Genomic DNA, 24,292 nt, shown 5'->3' with positions numbered 1-24,292 from the left:
TCAACTATCTATGAACAGTGGAATGACTAGTACCTTATGGTGCCTTGACATAATGGAATTTCAGGCAATTATTTAAAACCATGATATAGAATATAATTATTATATGTAAAATATATGGGGAAATATTTACTACCTTTTGCTACAGGAGAAGGATTATAATTTAGCACATTAAAAATGTTGTGTATGTTTACCTAAGTATGAGTTTTTATTTGCTTAGAAAAAGTGAGAAATATAAACAACAAAGTATCAACAATAGTTATCTTAGGTTGTGGGATTATGGATGATTTAAATTTTCTTACTTTATTTTTCTAATTTTTCTCACTAATATTGAATCTTACTTGTGCAATAAAAATGACCATGTGGAGCCATTTGTTCATGAAAAAGAGAGTGTTGCAAGCTATTCTTCCATTTACTCCTATTTAGAAATATTTGTAAATGTGAGCATATGTTAATATTTTATTACACCAAATGGAGAAGAGAGAGGCTTCTTGCAAAGCTGTGTCAGTAATCACAGAGCTAAAATTGCATTAGGTCTATTATTTTGTTGACTTTGACAGACATATAGCTCTGGAAAATTAGACCTCCATTGGGTTAGCTTGTCGACTCTCTGTTATTACAGTCTCAACTCTGTCCTGCAAAATCCAGAACGATTGACTGTCATCCATGTGTTCATGGTATACATACAGAAGCCAAAAGAAATAAAAAATAAACCCAAACCCAATAAATGTACTTGTTTTATATTTTACTTGGAAAATATTCCAAAGAAACATCATTAGTGCCCAAGGTTCCATGGCATTAAATTTGCTTCTTTGTGCTGTCTGCCATTTAAATTTTTGTGCATTCTTACCTGCACCTTTGTGGCCACGTTACACATAACATTTTGGATGCCAAGGGTCTTTATTAAATGCTTTCTCAGGCTGGGTTTTAATGTTTCTATAACAAGGAGGAAAATGTGTCATCATGATAAGTTAGAGGACCAGATTTTAAGCCTGCTTCTGCAATTGACTGCTGTATGATCTGGCATGATGATGATGATGATGATGATGATGTAGGTGTAATAGTAGTTGTAGCACTAGTAGCAAGTAGTTGTGCTGGTACTAGGTAGTAGTACTAGTACTAGGTAGTAGTAGTAGTAGTAGTAATAATAATAATAATAAAAAAATCTAAAAGCTGTTCTATCTATGGATCCCTTAGTATCTGCAAGGGAATCTATTAAATACATGTTTTGTCTTACTTCATTCCGAAATCTCCTTGATAAATAGATATCATTGTCCTCATTTTACTGATGAGGTCATTGAGGTTTAGAGAGATTAAGTTATTTGTACAAAGGACATGGTGAAGGGGCACCTGGGTGGTGCAGTGAGTTAAACGTCAGACTCAGTTTCAGCTCAGGTCGGGATCTCATGGTGGTGAGATCGAGCCCCGTGTCGACTCTGTGCTCAGTGTGGAGTCTGTTTGAGATTTTCTCCCTCTCCCTCTGCCCCTTCCACTCATGTTCCCCTCTCTTTCTCTCTGAAATAAGTAACTGAATCTTTTAAAAAAAGCAAATGATACAGTTAATAGGTAGCAGGATAGGGATCAAACCCAGGTTGTTGTTGCGACAGTAATCTGAGATGATCTGTGGAAAGCACTTCAATCTGTGGTTGGCATATAATTTTTCAATAAATGTCTGACAGTATTGATTATATTCATGTGTTTTCTTTCATTAATAGGTGGCTAGCCCAAAAACTAGGGCCCATGTGAAGTACTCTCTGAATACAGTTACAATCAAAGAAGTACAGTCTAACAATCCAGAGTAATTAAAAGAAATACTGATATTTACATACTTTCTGAAAATACTTTAAAGAAATCTAATTTCCTTTTCTTTTTGCTACAGTTCTTTCATATTCTGAATCTTTGATTCAGCAAAACTCCACAAACAATTTCAAGTTCTAGAGCAGCCAACTTATCCTGGTTTGTCAGGGACTTTTTCAACTTTAGCAATGAAAGTTTCATGTCCCAGGAACCCCTCGGTTCCAGGCATAATGACACAGTTGGTTACCCAACTTTTAGCTCTGGAGTCTGACTCCCTGAGGTTCTAGCTTGTGTGGCTTGTCTGTCATGTTGTTCATCTTTACATTTCCAGTAGCCTTGCCTCTTCCATCCTGGAGGAATGTGGGAAAACTTGGAATACTCATTAACACATCTCTTTCCTGCTACACTAATCTCCATATATTTTCAAGGACCTAAGTCAGAGTATTTTTGAGTTTTATAGCTGAAAGTTCCCTTAGAAAGTATCTTACATATTTGGAGACATGGCTAGACATGGCCCAGATAACGAATTGGATGAAAAGGGAGAAAAAACTTCACTCATTCCTTAGTTAAGGAGGTCCTGGGGGCACAAAGCCAGGAGGGAAGAAAAGGTGGTCCAATTTATGGCATCTGACTCCTCTGTGGATAGGCATCAGGTGGTAGTCTTGATTTGGGAGAAGGAGCAAGACTACAAAGCACCCATAATTCTAAAAGGTGAGTGGCAAAAAAAAAAAAAAAGGTGAGTGGCAGATGGAGAAGGAAAATGCAAGAGCAGTAATTCTTGGCTTCAGGGGCAGGGAGGCCAGTCATTAGGGGGCCAGACTTCAGACACAGAACAGTTCAAGGACAATCTTCTAGGCCCAGGCCATAGGACTGACCTTGTAAGGGGCTCAGAGTTTTAGGCTGGTTGCAGGCAGGTAGTTAATGAAGGAATAATGCAAAATCCCAATTATTTGAACCGGGACACAAAGTGGGGGCTGTATCTCAGTGAAGAGGCAACACCTACTGATCAGACTTGGGCCACCAAGTCAGGGTGAGCGTACTGATAAGGATGATGATGCTGAGTCTCAGAATCTTACACTCTGTCCCCTAAATCTTAATTTCTTTCTAACCTTAGGATTGGCACCAGAGTAGTGGTTCTTGTTGTTTACTGTGAATAGGAATTACCTGGACTATTTATAAAAACCAAGATTCTAAAGGCTCCATTCCTAAAGGTGGGTCTCTTTTTCTGATCAGATTGATTTGTGGTTGGTCCCAGGAATATACATTGTTAACGTGCCCCCACACCACCCAACAGTCTGCTAGTGTTGGCCCTTCTGAGGGTCAGTGCACTCGAGGATTCAGGTGCCAAGTGCAGGTATAGGACTTTAGACAAGGCCTGGCTGCCCTTCTCATTGGAACCTGCGGCTGGACCCAGACCAGGTTCCAAGCCTATTGGTTTTGATTCGGCCACTGTTGATTGTGTGTGGATTGCATGTCATGCTTAAACGGTATCTTTTTCTCCCCCTACATGTTGTCTTAAATATCTGCTAAGGAACTATGGCTCTTTGTGGGACACTCTCTCTGTCTCTGTGAATCTTGGGATCTGCTTCTTGTTTCCTCATAATGTTGTCTTTGGGGCACCATAAATGACACGAACACTATCTTTCAATAAATTTTCCTTTACAACAAGCTGGAAATCTCCCAATCATTCTGACAGGCTAAACTCAAGCCAGATTCCCCCTGAAAATATGGGCTGGACTCTTCATAAGCTTGGTTTTCTGACGGAGGGCCGCTGATCCAGCTGAACCAAAGTCAGGACAACTTGGCAAATACACGTGGTGCTATTTTTTTCTTTTATTTTAATAATCCTAAATATGTGCACTGAATTCATAGGTCCTCTATTTGAAACTTGGAGATCAAGTAATAAAGAGAGCCAAGTGTAATTTTAATCAATGCCTCTAAGAAATCCAGGGTGTTGTGAAGATGAAAGTTAACAACAGTTCCAGTTTCTGGGCGTTAAGTCAGATACACGTGTTCTTAATTTGGTCAGAAAAATGAGCAATGACTGTGAAGTTTGAAAGCCAGGGAGGAATGCAGTGATACTGATAAAGACGTCAGGTTCACATCTTTAATAGTTTAATAGTGAAAAGGCAACATGATTAGACTGGGCGGGCAATCAGCTTGTACCTTGTGAGGGAAACAAAGTTCCTGAGACCTCTCAGCCTTCTCGAATGCAAAGAATTTGGGAGCATTAGAGCAAAGATTCCTAAGCTAAGTAAGAGTAACTATCATTCAAGATGTGCAGCTTTGAAAACAACGTATAGGTTCTAAAATTGTAATATGGTTTCTGCGTAGGTTGAGAAACAAGATAAGCCGTTCTGTTAAAGCCTCGTCTACTATTAATAGCTTCCAACACCGACATCTACAAATTCGCCAAGCACAGCTAGGGAATAAAGTGTATTAATCCTTTAATGTGCCGAGGACATGCTTTCCCACTTTTTTGTTATTCTCCCTTTCTCATTCATTAGGTAATTTTCAGGGAAGATTAAGACTGAGGCTGTGGGAAAGCCATAGTCCCTGAGTTTCCCTTAATGATAAAGAAAGCTACAAGCAGCACCAGCTCTTAAATGTATAGTGAAACAAACACATCCTTTATAGTCCAGGACATCAAAGTTTTCTTACTGATCAAAAAGGATCTCTGACACTTTTCTGAAAGGACGCAATAGATGAGCAATTATGCTTTAACAAGTATTCAATCTGATGGGAAGAGGCTGTAAGAATTTCTTATAGAAAATAATCTTTATTAAATGAGAGAGCAATCAAAATCTTTCACTTAAATTCTCCTTAAATTGCTCCATGCTGTTCCACTAAAAACCACATTTGTGTCCTGAGCAAAGCATGAAGTAGTTGCTAAGGATACAAAGATACAAGAGGCTCTTGCCCGAATGGATACAGAAACATAAAGAGCTACAAGTAAGTTCTCTATTAGTAAGATGTTATGTTTATGCTGTGTTCATGTGTACTTAGGGACTCATTTTGCTGAGAATTCACTAAAGAATGAGTAAAATTTCCTTAGTTAGGATTTATTGATCCAACAGATAAAAGCATGGTATCCAGGCAAATTTAGATAACTCTATATATGACACACAGGGTAGAAGTTATAGTCACCTTGGTTCTTTTGATAAGGAGAGACTTTGGTGCGTTGGGGTGTCCTGAATATGGAGTTAGGACAGTTGTGTCAATTAAAGGAAAGAAAACTCTTGGGTACCATAGATCCAGGGTGGGAGGTAGAGTCTTAGGAGTACTGCAGCTTTGGCTCTGTAAGCATCCTTTAGTGTTCTTTATGGATTTCAAGTCAACAAACTTTATTTAAGTGCCTACTCTGCTGGGCTTGGAACTCTAGGTACAAGGAATCTACAAATAAGTAAGGGAAGCAGACAGGTAAAGAAATAAATATCATTCTGCAGAGCAGATATTAAATGAAGTAGAGGGCAAAATTCATGTTTTAAGATATGGAGAACTACTGTCAACAAGAACTCCGGATCCTGGTAGCTTAATACAAAGACAATTTATTTCTTGCTCACGTCAAATCTAACCCTGATCACCCTGCACGGGCAGCTTTCCTGGTTGTCTTTCCTCTAGGCAATGACCCAGAGACTGGAACTGTTTCTGTGGGGGTCATCCAGCTGGTAGGTGAAGGGAGGAATTCACGGAGGATCCTATCCCTGATTCTCAGATTTCCTCCTGGAAATGATATGTGACGTTTAGGTCCATAATCCACTGGCTAGAACCAGTTACATGGCTCCACCTTGATGTGCAATGGCTGGAAAATTGGCAGCTACTTCTAAGAAAAATCGGTGTGATCTTCATAAAGAAGAGGGGCAGTGATCCTTGTGGCCTCTTGCAGTTTCTCCAACAGTGCAACGAAGGCCAAAATGGAGATCTCTCCCCAGAGACTGTGATGTGTATGATGAGTCTTAATGGAAAAAATAGTTCGGCTGTCAGATGATGGGGTGTCAGAAGAAGAAAGCATTCAAAGGAGCTACATTGCTATTAGGATAGAAATATGAAACCTTACAGCAGTGGCAGGGAAGTGCTTTATTTAAGCACTTTATTAAGTCTGGGGCATGTAGCCTATGGATAGAAGTGTTGGGAGACAAGGCAGAAGAATTGTAGTCATCGGTTCATGAGGGTACCTTGCAATCTCTGAATAGGAGCTTGGAGCCATTAAGACTGTTTAACTAAACCTGTGATTTTTTAATTTGGCTTTATGGTAAAATGATAAGGGAAGTTTTTTCTTAATGCTCAGTCCTAGATGATGACTCCTTAGACCATGCTTTGTCTAATCTTTGTGTCATGAATTGCACAGACTCTTTAAGACTTTAAGCTTTAAAGATTCTTTAAGTCACAGCCAGATGGATGCTCTGTTGTCCTTCATTGTCTCTTTTAGACAGAGAATGTCTATTAGACACAAAAGGGATGTGTTTCCCAATTAAATTTGCTGAGCCAGAAGACAACGTATTCAACCTGTATTTTGTGATTGGTTCATGACAGCTTCATCATGATCTTTCGGCGAATATTTTCTGACTCCCTCTCTAATTCCAGGGCCTTTGCTAGTTGCTGGGTTTGGAGAAATGAGAACTGAACTCCTGTACTGAAGCAGGTAATGAGAACCTGAAATAAAGCAGCAGTGTGGATAGCGGAGTAGAGGGACAGGCATGCGAGACAGAGATTTATTATTTTTTTATTTTTTAAAGATTTTATTTATTTATTTGCCAGAGAGAGAGAGAGAGCACACGCACAAGCAGAGGGGGTGGCAAGCAGAGGGAGAAGGAGGCTCACTGCTGAGCAGGGAGCCCCATGTGGGACTCGATCCCAGGACCCTGGGGTCATGACCTGAGCTGAAGGCAGATGCCCAACTGACTGAGCCACCTAGGCATCCTGAGGCAGAGATTTAGAAAGTGGAATCAACATTCGGTGATTGACTAGAAATGGGAAGGTTAGTGAGACTGAGGAGTTTATATTTATTCTGAGAATGTTCCAAATATTAATCTCAATTTCTGGAATGTAGAGATTGATAGCCATATATTACTATTCATTTTATTGAATTTTTCTAGTTTTATTTGAATTTTCTTAGAAATTAGTCAAATTCATATCAATTTCTCATCTTTTTACCATAAAGTTTTACATACTGTTCTATTTACATTCTAAATCTTTTGTGAATACATGTATTTGCATTCCTAGGATTTTACATCTGTGATTTCTTAGCCTTTCTAAACATTTACAAATATTCAGAAATGACTTATTTTGTGCTATTTATCAATTACGCTGTTTTCAGTTTTCAACTGAAGATAAATGTGCATAACCCTTTATGTAATGCTCTGTTGAGTTAGATCTTCTCTCATTTCCCAGCTCTTCAATTTTCTCAAGACAAGAATGCTTAAAACAACAGCATCAATAACAGTGTAACTATAAACACAAGGGCTAGCATTCTTGTCTCTGTGCTCAACTGTAACATTTGTGGATATCACATTTTCTTTAATGCAGTACGGCACTGATGATACACAGCTCCTACTTTCTCCTGCTGTGATGCGAACGAGGAGGTGATTAAAGTATCAGGCCTGCTATGTACTGCTTTTCCAGGGTGCTAGAAGAACAGTTTTCTTTTTAGCATGAGCCTTGAGTTCTGAAACAGGAAGCAGGCAGGCAGAGAGAGGGAGAAAGAGAGAAACTGAGGAAGGATATTTTTATCGACTTTCAGGTGGGCAAAGGTTAGGCAGGCCACTGATTGCATTTTTTAGTAGTTTTATTGGCCTTCTAGTTGGTAGAAAATCATTTTGGATTCTGATTCTTAGGTTTCACTGTTATTGCAAGCTTTCCTTTCCTTTCCTGTCTTCATAAAGAGTAAGTGAGATGTTAGTGGATCTTTCTTGTAGTCTCCCTTATAGCTGGGTGCTTTGAAGAAATCATTTATGAAATTAAGACATGATTGATTTGGACAGCTTTTAAAATACAAAAAGTAAAGAAAGTTAAAATCTGGAACTTTGTCATCCAAAGATATATCAGCATTTTAAAATACATCATAAAGATGCTTGGTTATGTAGAGAGCAATAATAACGAAGATACCTTTTAAAAAAGTACGATCATTCGGTAAATATTGAGTGTCATTTGAATAGTTCCTCAGCAATATATTGTGCATGTTTTTCCATATTACTAAGTATTCTTTTATTACATGTTTTAAAAATGGATACCACCCAATGGTACCATTATTTATATATACTTCTTTAATAACATGTATATAAAACCTTGAATATATATATTGAAAGGTATATGTGTGTGTGTGTGTGTGTGTGTGTGTGTGTGTGTGTGTGTGTGTGTGCTATGAACTTCCTTGTGCATATATTTTCTATCTCTCTGTATGGTTTCCTTAGGTAAATGTCCTCAGTGGCATTTCTGGGGGAGAGAATATCAGCACTAGGAGGCTTTTGCTCTTTTGTGTAGACTGCCCTTAGAATAGTGGTATCAATTTATATTCTCACCAGTAGTGCACTAAGGCTCCATGGGTGTTACCCTTTGTTGTTGTCTTCTATATTAGTTTTCTAGGACTGCCGTAATGAAATATCACGGACTGGGTGACTAAAACAACAGAAATTTATTTGCTCACAATTCTAGAGGCTAGAAGCCTGAAATCGAGGTCTCAGCCGGTTTGTTCCCTTGCACCAGCTAAAACTCTGTGTTAAATAAGAGAGGAGGCGAGATCGCTGTTTCTAAGAACTTCCAGGGAACCTGGATGCCTGGAATGGGATAGAGGAAGGTGCAGGGGTCAGCGCACTTCTGTGGATCAGACTGATCTAGTTGCATGTGTCTTTCAATGCCTTTGTACGTGAATGACTGATCATACAATCTGGCTGATTATAAGATTGCGAGAGCCCAATTTTTTCCTAAAAATTCTGCAGGATAGACATCGCCCCATTGTCATTTGGTTTTCTAGAGTTGAGGAAAAGAAATATAAGGTCAGTTCTTTCCCTCTGCCTGGATTCTAGTTGTGTTATCTCTTTATTCTTGGAATTTAAGTTTCTTCCTCTGGGATGTATCTGAAGGCTTGTCTTTCTTTAATAACATTAGCTCATCTATGCTCCATTCATTTATTTTGCACAAACATTGTCTTTTTTGGTTCAGGAACATATGTGGGATTATATCTCAATTATTTCTTTTCATTTGTTTGATACTCTTCTTTAAAAAATAATAATCATTTTTATATTGGATCTCTGCTTTTTGTCCTCTGGTCTTTGGTCTAATTTCCTTTGGTCTAATTTTCTGTTTCATTCTCTTATAATGAATATTTTCATATCTAACAGATTTGTTTCCTTGGAGTATATTTATCTACTGTCATTTCACAGTTTATTTTTCATTTTATTCTTCATCTCATATTTTATAGCGCATTCTGCATTTTGAAAGCATAGAGTACCGTTCTGACCAATATTTCTCTTTTTCTGTAATGCCTTCACCGGTATTACTCTCTTCTGCTGGATCTTGTGAGCTGTCATCTATGTAGAGGAATTTTTGTCTTTCTATCTCTGAATGAAGAGCAGGCTATCCAAGCCCAGAAGCGGCGTGGGAGCTGTGCCTTGTGGTTTCTTGCTATCTCCTTTCATATATCCAGTGTCTGGTTAATATAAGTTTACGCACTTGTTCGGTCTCTGGGTTGCCAGAGGGGGCGTGTGGGAAGGGAGCTGCAGCTCTGGGGCAATCCCAGTAGAGGTACATTGTTTTTTTTGGTTTTGTTTTTTTTTTTTCCTGTTTCAGGGGAGCTGTTTCCTGTATCCATCTTTCTGTTGGGTCATTCCACACCAGCCACATGGTGTATCTGTGCCTACTCTTCTTGTTTATGGTGGGACCATATACATACAGTTATAAATGCCTACCCCCGAGTCTTGGAGAAAGCTCACCCTGTTCCTGGCTGTTGATGTACTCGATGTCCTCCTTGGATAAGCCTTCAGGCCTCTTGTCACAGTTGCTGTGAATGCTGCTGATTCTGAGGCAAAGGGACTTTACAGGTGGTGTGCTTCTTCTTTTCCAAGACACTTTCTTGTTAAAAGACCCTGCTCCTCACAATTGGGAGTTTTTAAAAGGAACTCTTCTACTGTTTTCAGGCTCTCCTCTACCGATTTCTATGCCACTTTCTTTTTTTTTTTTTTTTTTTTTTTTTTTTTAAGATTTTATTTATTTATTTGACACAGAGAGAGAGAGAGAGAGAGAGCACAAGTAGGCAGGCAGGCAGGCAGAGGCAGAGGGAGAAGCAGGCTCCCCGCCGAGCAGGGAGCCCGATGTGGGGCTCGATCCCAGGACCCTGGGATCATGACCTGAGCCGAAGGCAGACGCTTAACCGACTGAGCCACCCAGGCGCCCCTCTATGCCACTTTCTTAAGAGACCTCTGTATTAGTTTTTTACTGCTGCCAGAAACAAGTTACCACAAACGTAGTGACTTAACACAAATGTATTATCTTATAGTTCTGAACTCAGAAATCTGACACGTGTCGCACTGCGCTGAGATCCAGGCACTGACGGCCGTATTCCTTTCTGTAGGCCCTGGGGAGGAAATGTTTCTTCACCTTTCCCAGCTTCTACAGGCCTCCTGCGTTCCATAGCTTGGGGCCCGCTTCCTTGATCTTCAAAGCCGGCAACGCCCTTTTTAGTCTTCATCACTCCCTTTCTGCTTCACTCTGCCACTTTGGAGGAAGGACCCTTGTGATTCCGTCAGGCCCACCGGGATAATCTCACTATTTCCAGATTAGCCAATTATCACCTTAATTCCATCTGCAAATTTAATTCCCATTTTTCATGTAATGCAACATAGTCACAGATTCCAGGGATTAGGAACACGGCCATCTTTGGGGGGACCCTTACTCTGCCTATCAGAACCTCCATGTGTTCAACTGTGCTCCGTTTACATGACATCTAGTAACACTTCCTTAACATTTCTGGCATGGTCTTGATACTCTTCCCTGCTTTCTATTACTGATGCCACTTTTTCTCCATTTTATGTTCAACAGGAGAGTTACCTACCTGTATTCAGGTCACCACTTTTCCTGGAAGTGCAGAAAGTATTTCTAATATGACTTTTGTAGGGAGATTCTCCCATAATTACATAGCATATTGACTATTACATTTGTAGTTACTCAGGTTACATTGTTACTATTTCTCCGGCTCTTTCAGGAATTTCTCCTGAAGTTTTTTGTTCCAGGAACTCTCTTTCTCATTGGTATTTCCAGCACATGATGGACAAGAATAAATGAAGGAGCTAAATTTAGTTTTTGATTCTCATATTAAAAAAAATGGATTGAGGAGTAGGTCCAAAGCTTTTCTTCTCACAATCAGACATACTCAGAGTAAGGCAGAGTTGTTATATTTCTTCTTTATTGAGCACTAAAATCTATTTATCAAATGCTTTTCACACATGTTTTCCATTAGCCTTGAACTCTGGTGAATATTTGGAAGATATGATGGCTTTTGATGGTCCCTAAAGAAAACGATTGAAATTTTTCCAGTTCATTTTGTATCCATTTTATTGAGTGAAAACTGTATTTTATTTTACTTTACATTGTGCTTTATAAATTTGAGGGTTTACATTTCTATGAACAACTTCTTCGAATTTTGTCTCATGAGTTGGAATTCCCACGGGCATCTTATTTTCTTACACAGTTTCACATTCTCAAGTCATATGGCATTGTAATGTGCAGTTGTTCTCCAGGGATGAGCTCTCCAGAGAAATTAGGGAGCTTTTTGTTTTTGTTTTTATATTAAAAAATCCCTAGTTGGCTTATGGTAATCCCCCAGATCATTCCCAGTACACTTTAGTTCAAACAGCCTGAAGAATAACCCATCCCAAATGGTACTAAAATAATATATGTAAAACAATATACAAGTTTTTTGTTACCAATAGACTGCAAGATTAATTTCTTTGGTTCCTTCAAAACAGCATTTTAATTTAGGTTGAAGTCATTATAACTTTCTCGTTTATGCACTTAGCAACCTAGAATTTTGTTTGGCTCCACAATCTAAACTCTGTTACAATCTGCTAATGGTGTAAGCCTTCTGTGCTGACAGAACACCCCATGTGCTAACTTTCCGCTTGGGTCCCCCGATATAAAGTCTGCTGATAAAAGTTGCTCAGCACTGTCAGTCTTATCAATGGACTTCAGTGAGGAGTGTGGCATTTCAGTGACACCAGGCCAGGGACCAAGCTGTTCAGACATACCATTCATCACCTCCCTTCTCAGAGCCTGATGGGCATTCCTGCTTTTAATCAGTACATATATGGTCTTGGGAATGAAATAAAAGATGTCTGATAGACCAGAGAAGGGCAGGCATTTTATCTAGCGGTTGTTGGATTGATTGTATACTAATTACTTTCACTGAGTTGTGGTGCTCAAGAAAATTGAGGAATAAATAGTGGCCAAGACACTGAAACCCTCAGATTTGGGGTTTCAGAAGAACCAACTGTTGAAGTGAATGGCATCCCAGCAGTCAAGAATTTGGAAATATGGGCGCCTGGGTGGCTTAGTCGGTTAAGCAACAGCCTTTGGCTCAGGTCATGATCCTGGAGTCCCGGGATCGAGTCCCGCATCGGGCTCCCTGCTCAACAAGGAGCCTGCTTTTCCCTCTGACCCTCTTCCCTCTCGTGCTCTCTGGCTAACCTTCCCCCCTCTCATGTACTCTCTCTCTCTCTCTCTCATTCTCACTCTCTCAAAAAAAATAAATAAATCTTTAAAAGAAAAAGAATTTGGAAACAGGCTCTGCAAGTGTCTGCCTTCACATTCCAAATGAACATGCATACTATAGGGGCACCTGGTGGCTCAGTTAGTTGGGCATCTGCCTTTGGCTCAGGTCATGGTCCTGGAGTCCTGGGATCGAGCCCTGCATCAGGCTCTCTGCTCAGCAGGGAGCCTGCTTCTCCTTCTGCCCCTCCCCCTGCTCGTGTGCTCTCTGTCTCTCTCTCTCTATCAAGTAAATAAAACCTTTAAAAAAAAAACATGCAAATGATAGCATTCAATAGGGAATGTCAGACTGCTGAACTAGAGGGGAGGCCTCCATCAAAATCTGACTCGGAGGACAGTGTTTCTAAACCCACTGGGGCTGAGGGAGAAGGCAGGGCTATGACTGTCCCAGATTGGCATGTGGTAGGTTGGTGAGGACATGTGTGGCAGTGGTCTTCTTCCCACTAGTGGTTGTTCTAGCTCTCTGAAAAAGAGGGCCCCTTAAACATCCAGCCTTAGGAATTGATTAAATGAAATGTGGTTTGTAATTAAATAGATGACAAGGTGGTCGTTAAATATCACATTCTCTAAAAATATCTAACAACATGGTAAAATACTCATTAATATCAAAGGAGGGGAGGCAACAGGAGACAAAAATTATTCAAATGTAGTATCAAAATGTTTTCAGTATTTACCTCTAGATATTAGTATTATAGTAAACTTAAGTGTCCCGTTTTATGCTTTTTTCCTATTTCCTCAATATTCTACAATGACCACGTACTCTTATTATAAAGTTATTTTTAACAAAGGAAAAATGCTAAAGGCAAATATTTCAGTTCTTAATCTACCAGTTCTAAATTCTGGTTGAATAAGATTTAGAGTTCTACAGAGAATATTTAATCCTGAGATTTGGACTGTGATGGACAGGTAAAATGTTGGTTGAATAATACATTTCTAGTAGAAGTTAATTCTCATTTTATCCTTTCCAAGGACCATCTATCTAAAGAGGAACATGAAAATAACATAGTAATTTTAAATATGTGAAACTATATAGAAAGTTTTATATTTTATAGTTTTCAGTGAGAAAATAGAGAAGTTAGGCTAGTTCGACAATATCGTAGAATAGCTACTTTATATTTGCATAAAGAGTCAGATTTGAGCTATACTTTTATAGGTTTTGTGAATCACAGTTAAATTTTATTTGGAATGAGTGATTATGGAAATTTGGTTATTTCATATACACACCACCTTTTAAGTACTCAGTAGGTATTTTTTTAATGAACGGATGTATGTCTATCTTCAGTCCATTCACTGTAGCCCCACTACTGCCAGTGATTAAACTCATTGTTTGCTTGTCCTTTGACTAAAAGTAACAAATGGACAAAAAGCTGAATTCACCAGTATGGGATTTTGAGCTGTGAGTGTGCCTGAGGTCATTCTGTGCATGCTCTGTGGTAGCTATGAAAATACCTTTTGGTGTTGTTTCCAGGACATACCAAAATTCAGGAGGTAAACTTTTCGAGTTCGGCTCTATTACTATTATTTCTTTTATGGTACAGAAGAGGACAGGAGAAGTTGGAGAGAATATATCATAATTGTGTAACAATCTCTTTAGTCAAGGCAAGAAGGGGCAGCGCTATCAAACGCTGAATTAGGAATCATATCATTTGTCTTGTCTCTCTGCTTTGTAATTAACTTGTGTCTGTGGGTCACTCTGTGGGCCTCAGTTTTATCTGTATAAATTCAAAGGATTGGGCTAAAATTAGTGGTGGTCAAGTTACAGACTCAGGAAAGCTACAGAATCTGGCAATGGAAGGTAGGGTGAATGGAGAAAAGTAGGCTTGTCTTTGAGCCATTCTCACCTTTCTGATCAGATCACGACCTTGTTTTTCTGCTTTTGCAAACTGTTTAGTTTTTTTTTTAAATTCCAAAGCAAAACAAACACTGAGAGGGAGAGGCATGGGACCATTTGTTAAAATGGGTAGGGCTAATCCAAGCTTTATTTTAATACATATAATGATGTCTGAGAATTATTTTTAAAGACTTGCTTACTCTACAGGATTGCAATTAGTTTTTGCAATATGCTTTGTTCTGGAGTGTGGTTTTACACTTGCGTATTATTATGGTATGTGGTTACTTCAATGTTGGGATGAAATTAGAGTCATCAAGTTTTGAGTGTTGAGTATTCCTATAACTGGATGGGATCTGGTATTTGAAAAAAAATGGTTCTTGATGGGGAACCAGAAAATAGGCATTCTTTTCTCATCACTCACTGATGATTTTGTACATTTTGCTATAACCCCATCAGCAAAATGGAGTTAACACATATCAACTGTCAATCTCCACTGGGGTTATCCTGGCAATCAACTAAAAATGCATCTCAGATACTCTCTGAGGGTGATATCACTTATCTGTATGCATTTAAAGTATGGATAACCATCTTGGTCATGGATGGAGAATTCACTTGGCATCCTAATGAATTAGCCCAGAAAATTTTATACTCATTACTGAACTACTAGTAACTGTTAATTTTTTCCAAAGTCTTTTTCCTTTTGTGAGCTGGGGTGAGGGAGAAAGAAAATATGGCCATGTTTACATAAAAGGCTCTACCTGAGTGTTTTGAATACAGTAAAATGTGGTGATTTTTTGCTTCAAGTCTCAGGTAACTAGTTATTCTGAGGTCTGAAAAGCTTGTCAAGACCTACACCCATGACAATGTGAAGCTTATTGACCATATTCCCATGTGTCCTCAGACTTGTAGGTCACCAGAAGTTTCCCTGTGACCACCAGATATTATTATTACCTTTTCTCTGCTGAAATGTTTGTGTTCTCTTAGATTTTGGGAGGTTCCAAAACTTATAAAATATACGGACAATATTTCACGAAAGCTCAACAGCTCTTTTGGAGCGTTAAATTTACAGTGTTCAGGAATGCATCTGCTCTCATCAAATAATCGAAGGCTTTCGTGTTATTAGAATATAGATTGTAAACAAGCTACACTCTTCAGAGGAACCAACTAGATCTGGACTTGTAGTTATAGATTACCAGACTGGGAAAAAAAAAAAAGCCCCAGTAGTACACCTCTGAACCTAGAATCACTATTATTTACCCATTGAGTGAGGTGGATTCTGCTTCCATATGTACTCAGGAATATTAATTCCCTTTCATTAATTGTGTGGATATTAAAAACCTATATTTATCTTAAGTTATAAATTGGTGCCTAAGGAAAATATAATAAGTAATGAAGGACTGCCTACTGACAGTTGACAGAACTAGTTAAATCTTTTGCTGTAGGAGTAGAACTTTCCCTCTCTAAAAAGGATCAGATCATTTATTGTCTGTATTTGACAAAAGTTATTTTGAGTGTGTTCATTTTCTTTGACATAGACTCTCCCATGTTGCTTTTTATTTTTTTTAGGATTTTATTTATTTGACAGAGAGAGACACAGTGAGAGAGGGAACACAAGCAGGGGGAGTGGGAAAGGGAGAAGCAGGGTTCCCAGTGAGCAGGGAGCCCGATGTGGGGCTCGATCCCAGAAGCCTGGGATCATGACCTGAGCCGAAGGCAGACGCTTAATGACTGAGCCATCCAGGCACCCCTCTCATGTTGCTTATTTCTCTCTCTCTTTTAAAATCCTATGCATTGTTCCAGGTCTTGCTCACATCTTAGCCCTATTGGAAAGTTTTCTAGCCTTGCATGGCTCACAGTGTACTTGCCCCTCTATGAACTCTTTTAGTATATAGTTAAGAATTTCCTTGATCTTTATTTTTGGGGAGTCATGTACCTTCTGTTTCTTGGATGACTTCCACAGTGTCTAGCTCAGTGCTGATGTGATGTATGGTAGCAAATAACAAGTAAGTGTTCATTAAATGCTTGTTGATAACTATTTTTAGAATGAATGAATGAACAGGCCCTCAACTAGCACAAAATTAATTTCACTGTTTCTGACCATGTTTTCCTGAACTCTAATTGAGGTGTCCTAGGAATATTCACAGGTAGTCTGGAACACAATTATAATTTTATAAGCAAAAATCTAATCTTTTTTATTATTTTGAGGTTGACTGTAGGAAGATGGTAGTTTAGAACATAGAAGGTTAACCTATAGAGTCAGAGGTTGGCAGTCATATGCAGGGGTTAGGAGAGTACTTTGCCCGCTTTTGGACACAGGCACTCAGGCCTATATCTGTTGTTGACTAATCTCTAATTTATTCTGTTAGGTTTATCACTTACTGTGCAGTTTTGTGATTATGATCTGATATCCCAGGTGTTTTCCCTGAAGAGAAAGTACTACTTCCTTGAAGAGAGAGAAGGAGAGAGAAAGGGAAATTCAAGCATTTCCTCTTGATTGCCAAGTATTTTTTCAGTGTAGATGAATAAATTGGTACTTTTTAAAAAAAAGATTTTGTTTACAGAGAGAGAGAGCAGGGGAAGAGACAGAGGGAGAAGGAGAGAGAGATCTCAAGCAGACTCTGTGCTGAACACAGAGCCCAATGCAGAGCCCCATCCCACAACCCTGAGATGGTGAACTAAGCCAAAATAGTCAGATGCCCAACCGAGTGAGCCACCCACGCACCCGTATATTGTCATTCTGATTCAGTCAGTCTGTACAGAGATAGTGTTAATTCTTGGGTTTCTAAGCCTGCAGAGCTGACAACCGTGTTCTTTTATTTTTTTTAAGATTTTATTTATTTATTTGACAGAGAGAGACACAGCGAGAGAGGGAACACAAGCAGGGGGAGTGGGAGAGGGAGAAGCAGGCTTCCTGTGGAGCAGGGAGCCTGACACGGGGCTCGATCCCAGGACCCTGGGATCACGACCTGAGCCGAAGGCAGACGCTTAATGACCATATTCTTGATTGTAGTGTTAAGGAGGTCCTTCTCTTCGAAACTTCTGGATTTCTGGTACCACATATCTTAACATTAAAAGCACTAAAAATAGCTAAATAGGGACAAAGCCTTTTTCTCAAAAACTGTTAATCATATTTTAAGCATATAAAGCATAGCAAACTCCCTTTTAAGTGCAGAACACAGCATTTTTCCCTTCAAAGTCCCATGAACATTTTCAACAGGGAGTGTGGTTGGCATTCAGAGTTCAGTTCTAAGAGATGACACTTACTTTCTTGTTTTCAGTTTTTAAAGAGACATAAAGAAGAAAAGCAAAGAAGAAGATAGAGTTCAGAACAAGGAAAAAAGGACTAAAACATTCCACATTTTTTTCAAATGAAGTAAATCTCATAAATACTTAACCAATCAATTTTAACTGTGATAGCTCAACTTGCCAATGTGGTGTGTTTAAAGAGACACCATATGTTTATGTAAAGGCAAGCGCCAGAGAAGGAAGAAGGAGAAAATTATGACGACCTAAGCTGGCTGAGATTTAAGATTTTTTATTTTAAATATTTGCCTATTTGAGAGACTTAGATCAATTGGTTGCAGCAATCTCGATTTATTTATCAAGTTTTCACACTGGGTTGGAGGAATGTTGTGGGACCTTTTGGCTCTCCAAAGAAGTTTGGTGGCTGTAGGAAGAAGCATAAAGAGACTTAAAGCTATAAGAAAGGGAAGCTGGGTAGAGTTGTGATGTGGACTCTTTGCTCCACCATATAGCCATGACAAGGATGTGATGATGCCTTTAATTTAGTGTTTTGTTTGCCTAGAAGTGGCAAAGTCAGTTCATGCAGAGCTCCATCAGGACAGTGGCAGTTTTGAATTTGAAGGGCTTGAGGAAGGTTAAAATGGAAAATATTTTAAAATTTCTTCTCAGAATGTTGAGAAGTGATGGCATTGGTGGAAGAACTATATAGGGTCTCAAATTTTTTCCAACTTTTCTCACAGAAATTGTCTGTGGAGCTGAAACTGAAGTTTGTTCTCTACCAAGATATATTTATTCTTCATGGTTTTCCATGGCTACTTTCTCAGTCTTTTGGAGAAAGACTTGACTTTGGAAAACAGCATTTAAAGACTTACTTTCTTCAGATTCTACACAATACAGTGACAGTAATCAATATTTTCAAATGCTTACTGTGTTCTTAGGGGCATTATATACACTATCACATTTGATCTTCTCACTGGCTCTGTGTGAAGTGTATATTACCATCCCTATTTAATTGAAATGCTTAAAGTAGGTGAGTTGTCCAAGGGTACATAGTGTATATGGTGGGCCCATAAACTTGAACCCTGATCTGATTTCGAAGCTCTTAACCACTACTCCTTGTTGCTATTTGAATGAACTTATTATACCTCCAGCAAAGGATTTGAAAACTTTAGGACCTAAAATTAATAGGCACACAGCAATGTATTAGAGAAGGCTGGAAATAGATGATTAGAAACTCTTTTCATGTTTTCAAGGAGCAAGACTCGAGTCATTGGTTCATGGATGTTAATTACTATGAAAACCATTGGTCCTGGAAGGCAGAGGTACAGTATGCTTTGGAATTAGGATTTGAGTCAATTAGCATGTTTTCCTTTGTTCTTTTCTCAGCGTCAAAGGTACAAGGACGTATGGTGATGAAATCTTGATTTGGCTCTTTAATTCCAGTCATATCAGTGTCATCTTAAAGGACACCTAACGGTGTGCTCAGTGTCAAATGTTCATGGAACTCTTCCTTTTGAAATATGAAAGGACATCTTTGCTTCCGAGTATAATTGATCCTCATTATTTGCCAGTTCCGTATTGGCAAATTAGCCTACTCGCTAACATTTGTTTACAAACCCAATATCGACATTTGGGGTGCTTCTGCAGTTGTTTGTGGATGTGGGAAGAGTGATGAACATTTCGTCACCTGACACACAAACGCCCAGTGTCAAACGCTGATGCTCTGCCTTCTCATTTCAGCTCCTACTGTAAACAAGTGTCCTTCCTCCACCCATTTAGCATCCTGGGTTTTGTTTTGTTTTTGTTTTTTTTGCATCTTTGTGCTTTTTTTGTCAGTGATTTCACTGTTTAAAATGGTTCCAAAGCCTAGTACTGAAGTGCTGCCTGGTGTTCCTGAGCACAGAAAGGCTGTGTTGTGACTTGTAGAGTAAAGATGTGTATTAGATAAGCCTCATTTAGGGATGAGTTATAGTGCTGTTGGCTGTGAGTTCAAATGGAAATGAATCAACAATATGGTACATTCAGAAAAAGGAAGAGGAAATTTGCTCATCTCTAAGTGAGGCTGCTGTGCCAAATGCTAAAGTAACATCTGTAGAGTCTGATGAAGCTTGGAAAAGGAGGAAAAGTGGCTAAATGTGTGGATTTGTGAGATGATTGGTAAAAAAGCATCATGCACAGCACTGTTGTGAGGTTGAAACCCAGAGAAATATACATTCCCAAATGTTCAAGTCTTCTTGTCTAGCGCTCTCTGGTTTGCACATTTCAAAGAGTGTTACGGCATGACAGGTGTTAGACCTACAGGCAAGGTAGGTCCTGCAGATCAGGAGGTTTGGGAAGAATTTTATTTTATTTTATTTTTTAATTTTTGTCTTTAAGTTTTTTTACTGTTATGTTAATCACCATACATTACATCATTAGTTTTTTTTAAATTTTTTATTGTTATGTTAACCACCATGTATTACATCATTAGTTTTTGGTGCAGTGTTCCATGATTCATTGTTTGCGTATAACACCCAGTGCTCCATTCACTACCTGCCCTCTTTAATACCCATCACCAGGCTAACCCATCCCCCCGCCCCTCTCCCCTCTAGAACCCTCAGTTTGTTTTTCAGAGTCCATCGTCTCTCATGGTTCATCTTCTCCTCTGATTTCCCCCCCCTTCATTCTTCCCCTCCTGCTATCTTCTTTTGGGAAGAATTTTAAAAACACCTACTTAGGTGTTATACAGGAAAAAGGTCATGTTGTAAAGCAGGGTTTCTATGCTGATAAGATGGCTTGTGGAATGAACCTGTATAACACAAATGGCATTTGGATTGAGGAAGATATCATCAGAGGCTCACAGGAACCTAACCCCCTAGGAGCAGTGGTTCAGCATTCACTAACCCAGTGGTGGTTGAAACTTTATAGAATGTAAGTATTGCAAATGATGAGAATGGACTGTATTTTTACCAGAGATAATAGAGAGGACTCTGAAATATCATACAACTCCTCTGGGACTGAGGACTCTCTTTCAACACATCTTTGCCTTGGCTTGCTTCTCCTTATGGTGGTACCTTCATTTTTATAATATTCTCAGAACAATTCCGTATAAGGTAAGAGATTTCCCTATTAGAACCAACTAGATGGGACTCAAAAGACCTTGACCTTAAGTGCCACTATCACATTACTTTGGAATAAAACAGTCATTTTCTTCAGTCAGTGGTTTTGTGAGGCTGAGAATTGGATTTGGACAATTAAAAGAGGAGAAACAGTGATGGCACACATTTTGCTTTACTCTTTTGACTTGGGAATCACAGAGCATCATTTACTCATTCAACATACATGTGAATGAGTATTATTGCACAAGGTATTATAAGAGTCCTGTGCCATCCTCGTAGAAAGAAAAGGACTTCAATAAAAAGTATAAAACTTTGGTAAAAAAAGAAACTTCCACAAACAAGTATTTTTAGGAGCACAATGTCTGGTTTTTATCTTCTCCGAGGACCAGGATCTTGACCTTAGTAGTCAGGAAACTTCTACCCATTTGAGGTATTTATATGTCATAATCCCTGGAGGGGTGATTTAACTAAGTATTTTATAAAGATAGCAAAAGCTCATAATCTAGTCAGGGCTGGGAAAATAGTAGGTGCTTACATATTTATGAAATGGATAAATAAATGATAACACTGTGGGATGGTAATTGTATATGTACACAATTGTACATATGAACAGATGACAAGGAATGTGCAAATGTGCTGTGGAGTCTTACTCTGTTTTCTATTTTTCTCTCCCTATGGAATTGGCCTGGAGTATGGCTGATCTAGTTTGAATTCCTCTTTTTGCTTTGTCCAAGTTCCTGCTGCAATGTAAGCTCCACAGGACAAGTTGTTTGTTTTGTCTACTAATGTATCCCAAGTATCTAGAACAGTGCCTGGCACATAGCAGATGCTCAATAAGGTTTGTTGGTTAAATGAATGAGCGCTTATCCCCTTCTCTGTGGCTGGACTATTGTGGCCCCATGCTGTCTATACTGGAGTGTTCCTCTCATATATCAGCACCCTTTTGTGTAGGTGGGTAGTGTTACTTCTTGTGCTTTTAAATTAAAAAAAATTCCAGCTTTATTAAGCTATAAATGATGTATAACATTGTTATATCATGTAAGTTTAATACCTGCATCATGTCACATAATTATAATTTCTTTTTCCTGGTGAGAACATTTAGGATCTGCTCTCTTAGTAATCTTCCAGTATATAATAGAGCATTGTTAACTGTAGTCACCATGCTCTACAGCATGTTGTACACTCAGAACTTCATCTTATAACTTGAAGTTTGTACCCTTTGAGTAAGATTTCCCCATCTCCCCTGCCAGCCACTGGCAACCACCATTCTACTCTACTCTGGATTTTCTTTCTCTTCATGGCTGAATAATATTCAATTATATATATATATATTATGTATATGAATGGATCAAAAATAGGAATTATATATATTATATATGCCATTTAATAATTATATATATGGGTATACATATAATTTCTTTTTTATACATTCATATGTTGATGGACATTTTGGTTCTTTCCATATCTTGGCTATTGTGAATAATGCTACAGTGAACATGGGAGTGCAATATTTTCTTGAGATCCTGATTTCATTTCCTTTGGATATATACCTGGAAGTGGGATTGCCAGGTCATTCAGTTCTATTTTTAGTTTTTTGAGGCACCTTTGTACTATTTTTCATAGTGACTGTACCAATTTATATTCCCACCAACAGGGCACAGTGTTCCCTTTTTTCCATAACCTTGCCAACACTTGTTACTTCTTATCTTTTTGATACTAGCCAGTCTGACAGGTGTGAGATGTCTCATTGTGGTTTTGATTTGCATTTCCCTGATGATTAGTGGTGAGGTTTTCATGCTGGTCATTTGTATGTCTTCATTAGAAAATATCTATTCAGATGCTCTGCCCAGTTTTTAACCAGATTGGTTTTTTTGCTATTGAGTTATGTGAGTTCCTTATGTATTGTGGATATTAACCTCTCATCAGATATATGATTTACAAATATTTCTCCCATTCCATAGGTTGCTTTTCCATTTTGTTGATTTTTTTTTCTGTGAAGAAGCTTTTTAGTTTGATGCAGTCCCACTTATTTAAGTTTGCTTTTGTTGCTTGTGCTTTTAATGTCCTATCCAAAAAAGTCATTGCCAAGACAAGTATCAAAGAGCTTTTTCCTTGTGTTTTCTTCTAGGAGTTTTCTGGTTTCAGATTTTATGTTTAAGTCTTAAACATTTTGAGTTTATTTTTTTATGAATGGTGTAAGATAGAGATCCAATTTCATTTTCTTGGCATGTGGTTATCCAGGTTTCCCAGCTCCATTTATTGAAGAGATTATCCTTCCCTATTAAGTTTGTTAGCTCTTGGCAAATATTAGTTGACCATATATCTGTGCATTTATTTTTGGGAACTTGATTCTGTTCTGTTGGTCAATGTGTCTATTTTTATGACAATACCATACTGTTTAGATGACTATAACTTGTAATGGAGAATTAAAACAGGAAGTGTGAAGCTTCCAGCTTTGCTCTTCTTTCTCATAATTGCTTTTTGGGTCTTCTGTGGTTCCATACAAATTTTAGGATTGTTTCTCACTTTCAGTGAAAAAGACCACTGGAATTTTGACAGGCATTGCATTGAATCTATAGATTACTTTGGGTACTATGGGTGTTTTAAGAATATTAATCCTTGGGATCCATGCACATGGGATATCTTTCCATTTATTTGTGTCTTCTTTTATTTCTTTCATCAGAGTCTTACAATTTTCAGTGTACAAATCTTTATCTCCTTGGTTAGAGTTATTCCTAAGTGTTTTATTCCTTTTGATGCTATTGTAATGAGATCATTTTCTTTATTTCTTTTTCAGATAGTTCCCTGTCACTGTGTAGAAATACAACTGATTTTTTTTATTTTTTTATTGTTATGTTAATCACCATACATTACATCATTAGTTTTGGATGTAGTGTTCCATGATTCATTGTTTGTGCATAACACCCAGGGCTCCACGCAGAACGTGCCCTCTTTAATACCCATCACCAGGCTAACCCATCCCCCCACCCCCCTCCCCTCTAGAACCCTCAGTTTGTTTTTCAGAGTCCATTGTCTCTCATGGTTCGTCTCCCCCTCCGATTTCCCCCCCTTCATTCTTCCCCTCCTGCTATCTTTTTCTTCTTTTTTTGTCCTTAACGTATATTGCATTATTTGTTTCAGAGGTACAGATCTGTGATTCAACAGTCTTGCACAATTCACAGCATTCACCATAGCACACACCCTCCCCAATGTCCATCACCCAGCCACCCAATCCCTCCCACCCCCCTACCACTCCATAAACCCCCAGTTTGTTTCCTGAGATTAAGAATTCCTCATATCAGTGAGGTCATATGATACATGTCTTTCTCTGATTGACTTATTTCACTCAGCATAACACCCTCCAGTTCCATCCACATCGTTGCAAGTGGCAAGCTCTCATTCCTTTTCATGGCTGCATAATATTCCATTGTGTATATATAACCACATCTTCTTTATCCATTCATCTGTTGATGGACATCTTGGCTCTTTCCACAGTTTGTTTTGTGGACATTGCTGCTATAAACATCGGGGCGCAGGTACCCCTTTGGATCCCTACATTTGTATCTTT

The sequence above is a fragment of the Callorhinus ursinus genome, unplaced genomic scaffold (assembly GCF_003265705.2).
Source record: "Callorhinus ursinus isolate GAN/ISIS: 27379988/994484 unplaced genomic scaffold, GSC_fseal_2.0 scaffold4, whole genome shotgun sequence".
NCBI lineage: Eukaryota > Metazoa > Chordata > Mammalia > Carnivora > Otariidae > Callorhinus > Callorhinus ursinus.
The sequence above is the reverse complement of the archived record's forward strand: the minus strand, read 5'-3'. Positions refer to the sequence as shown.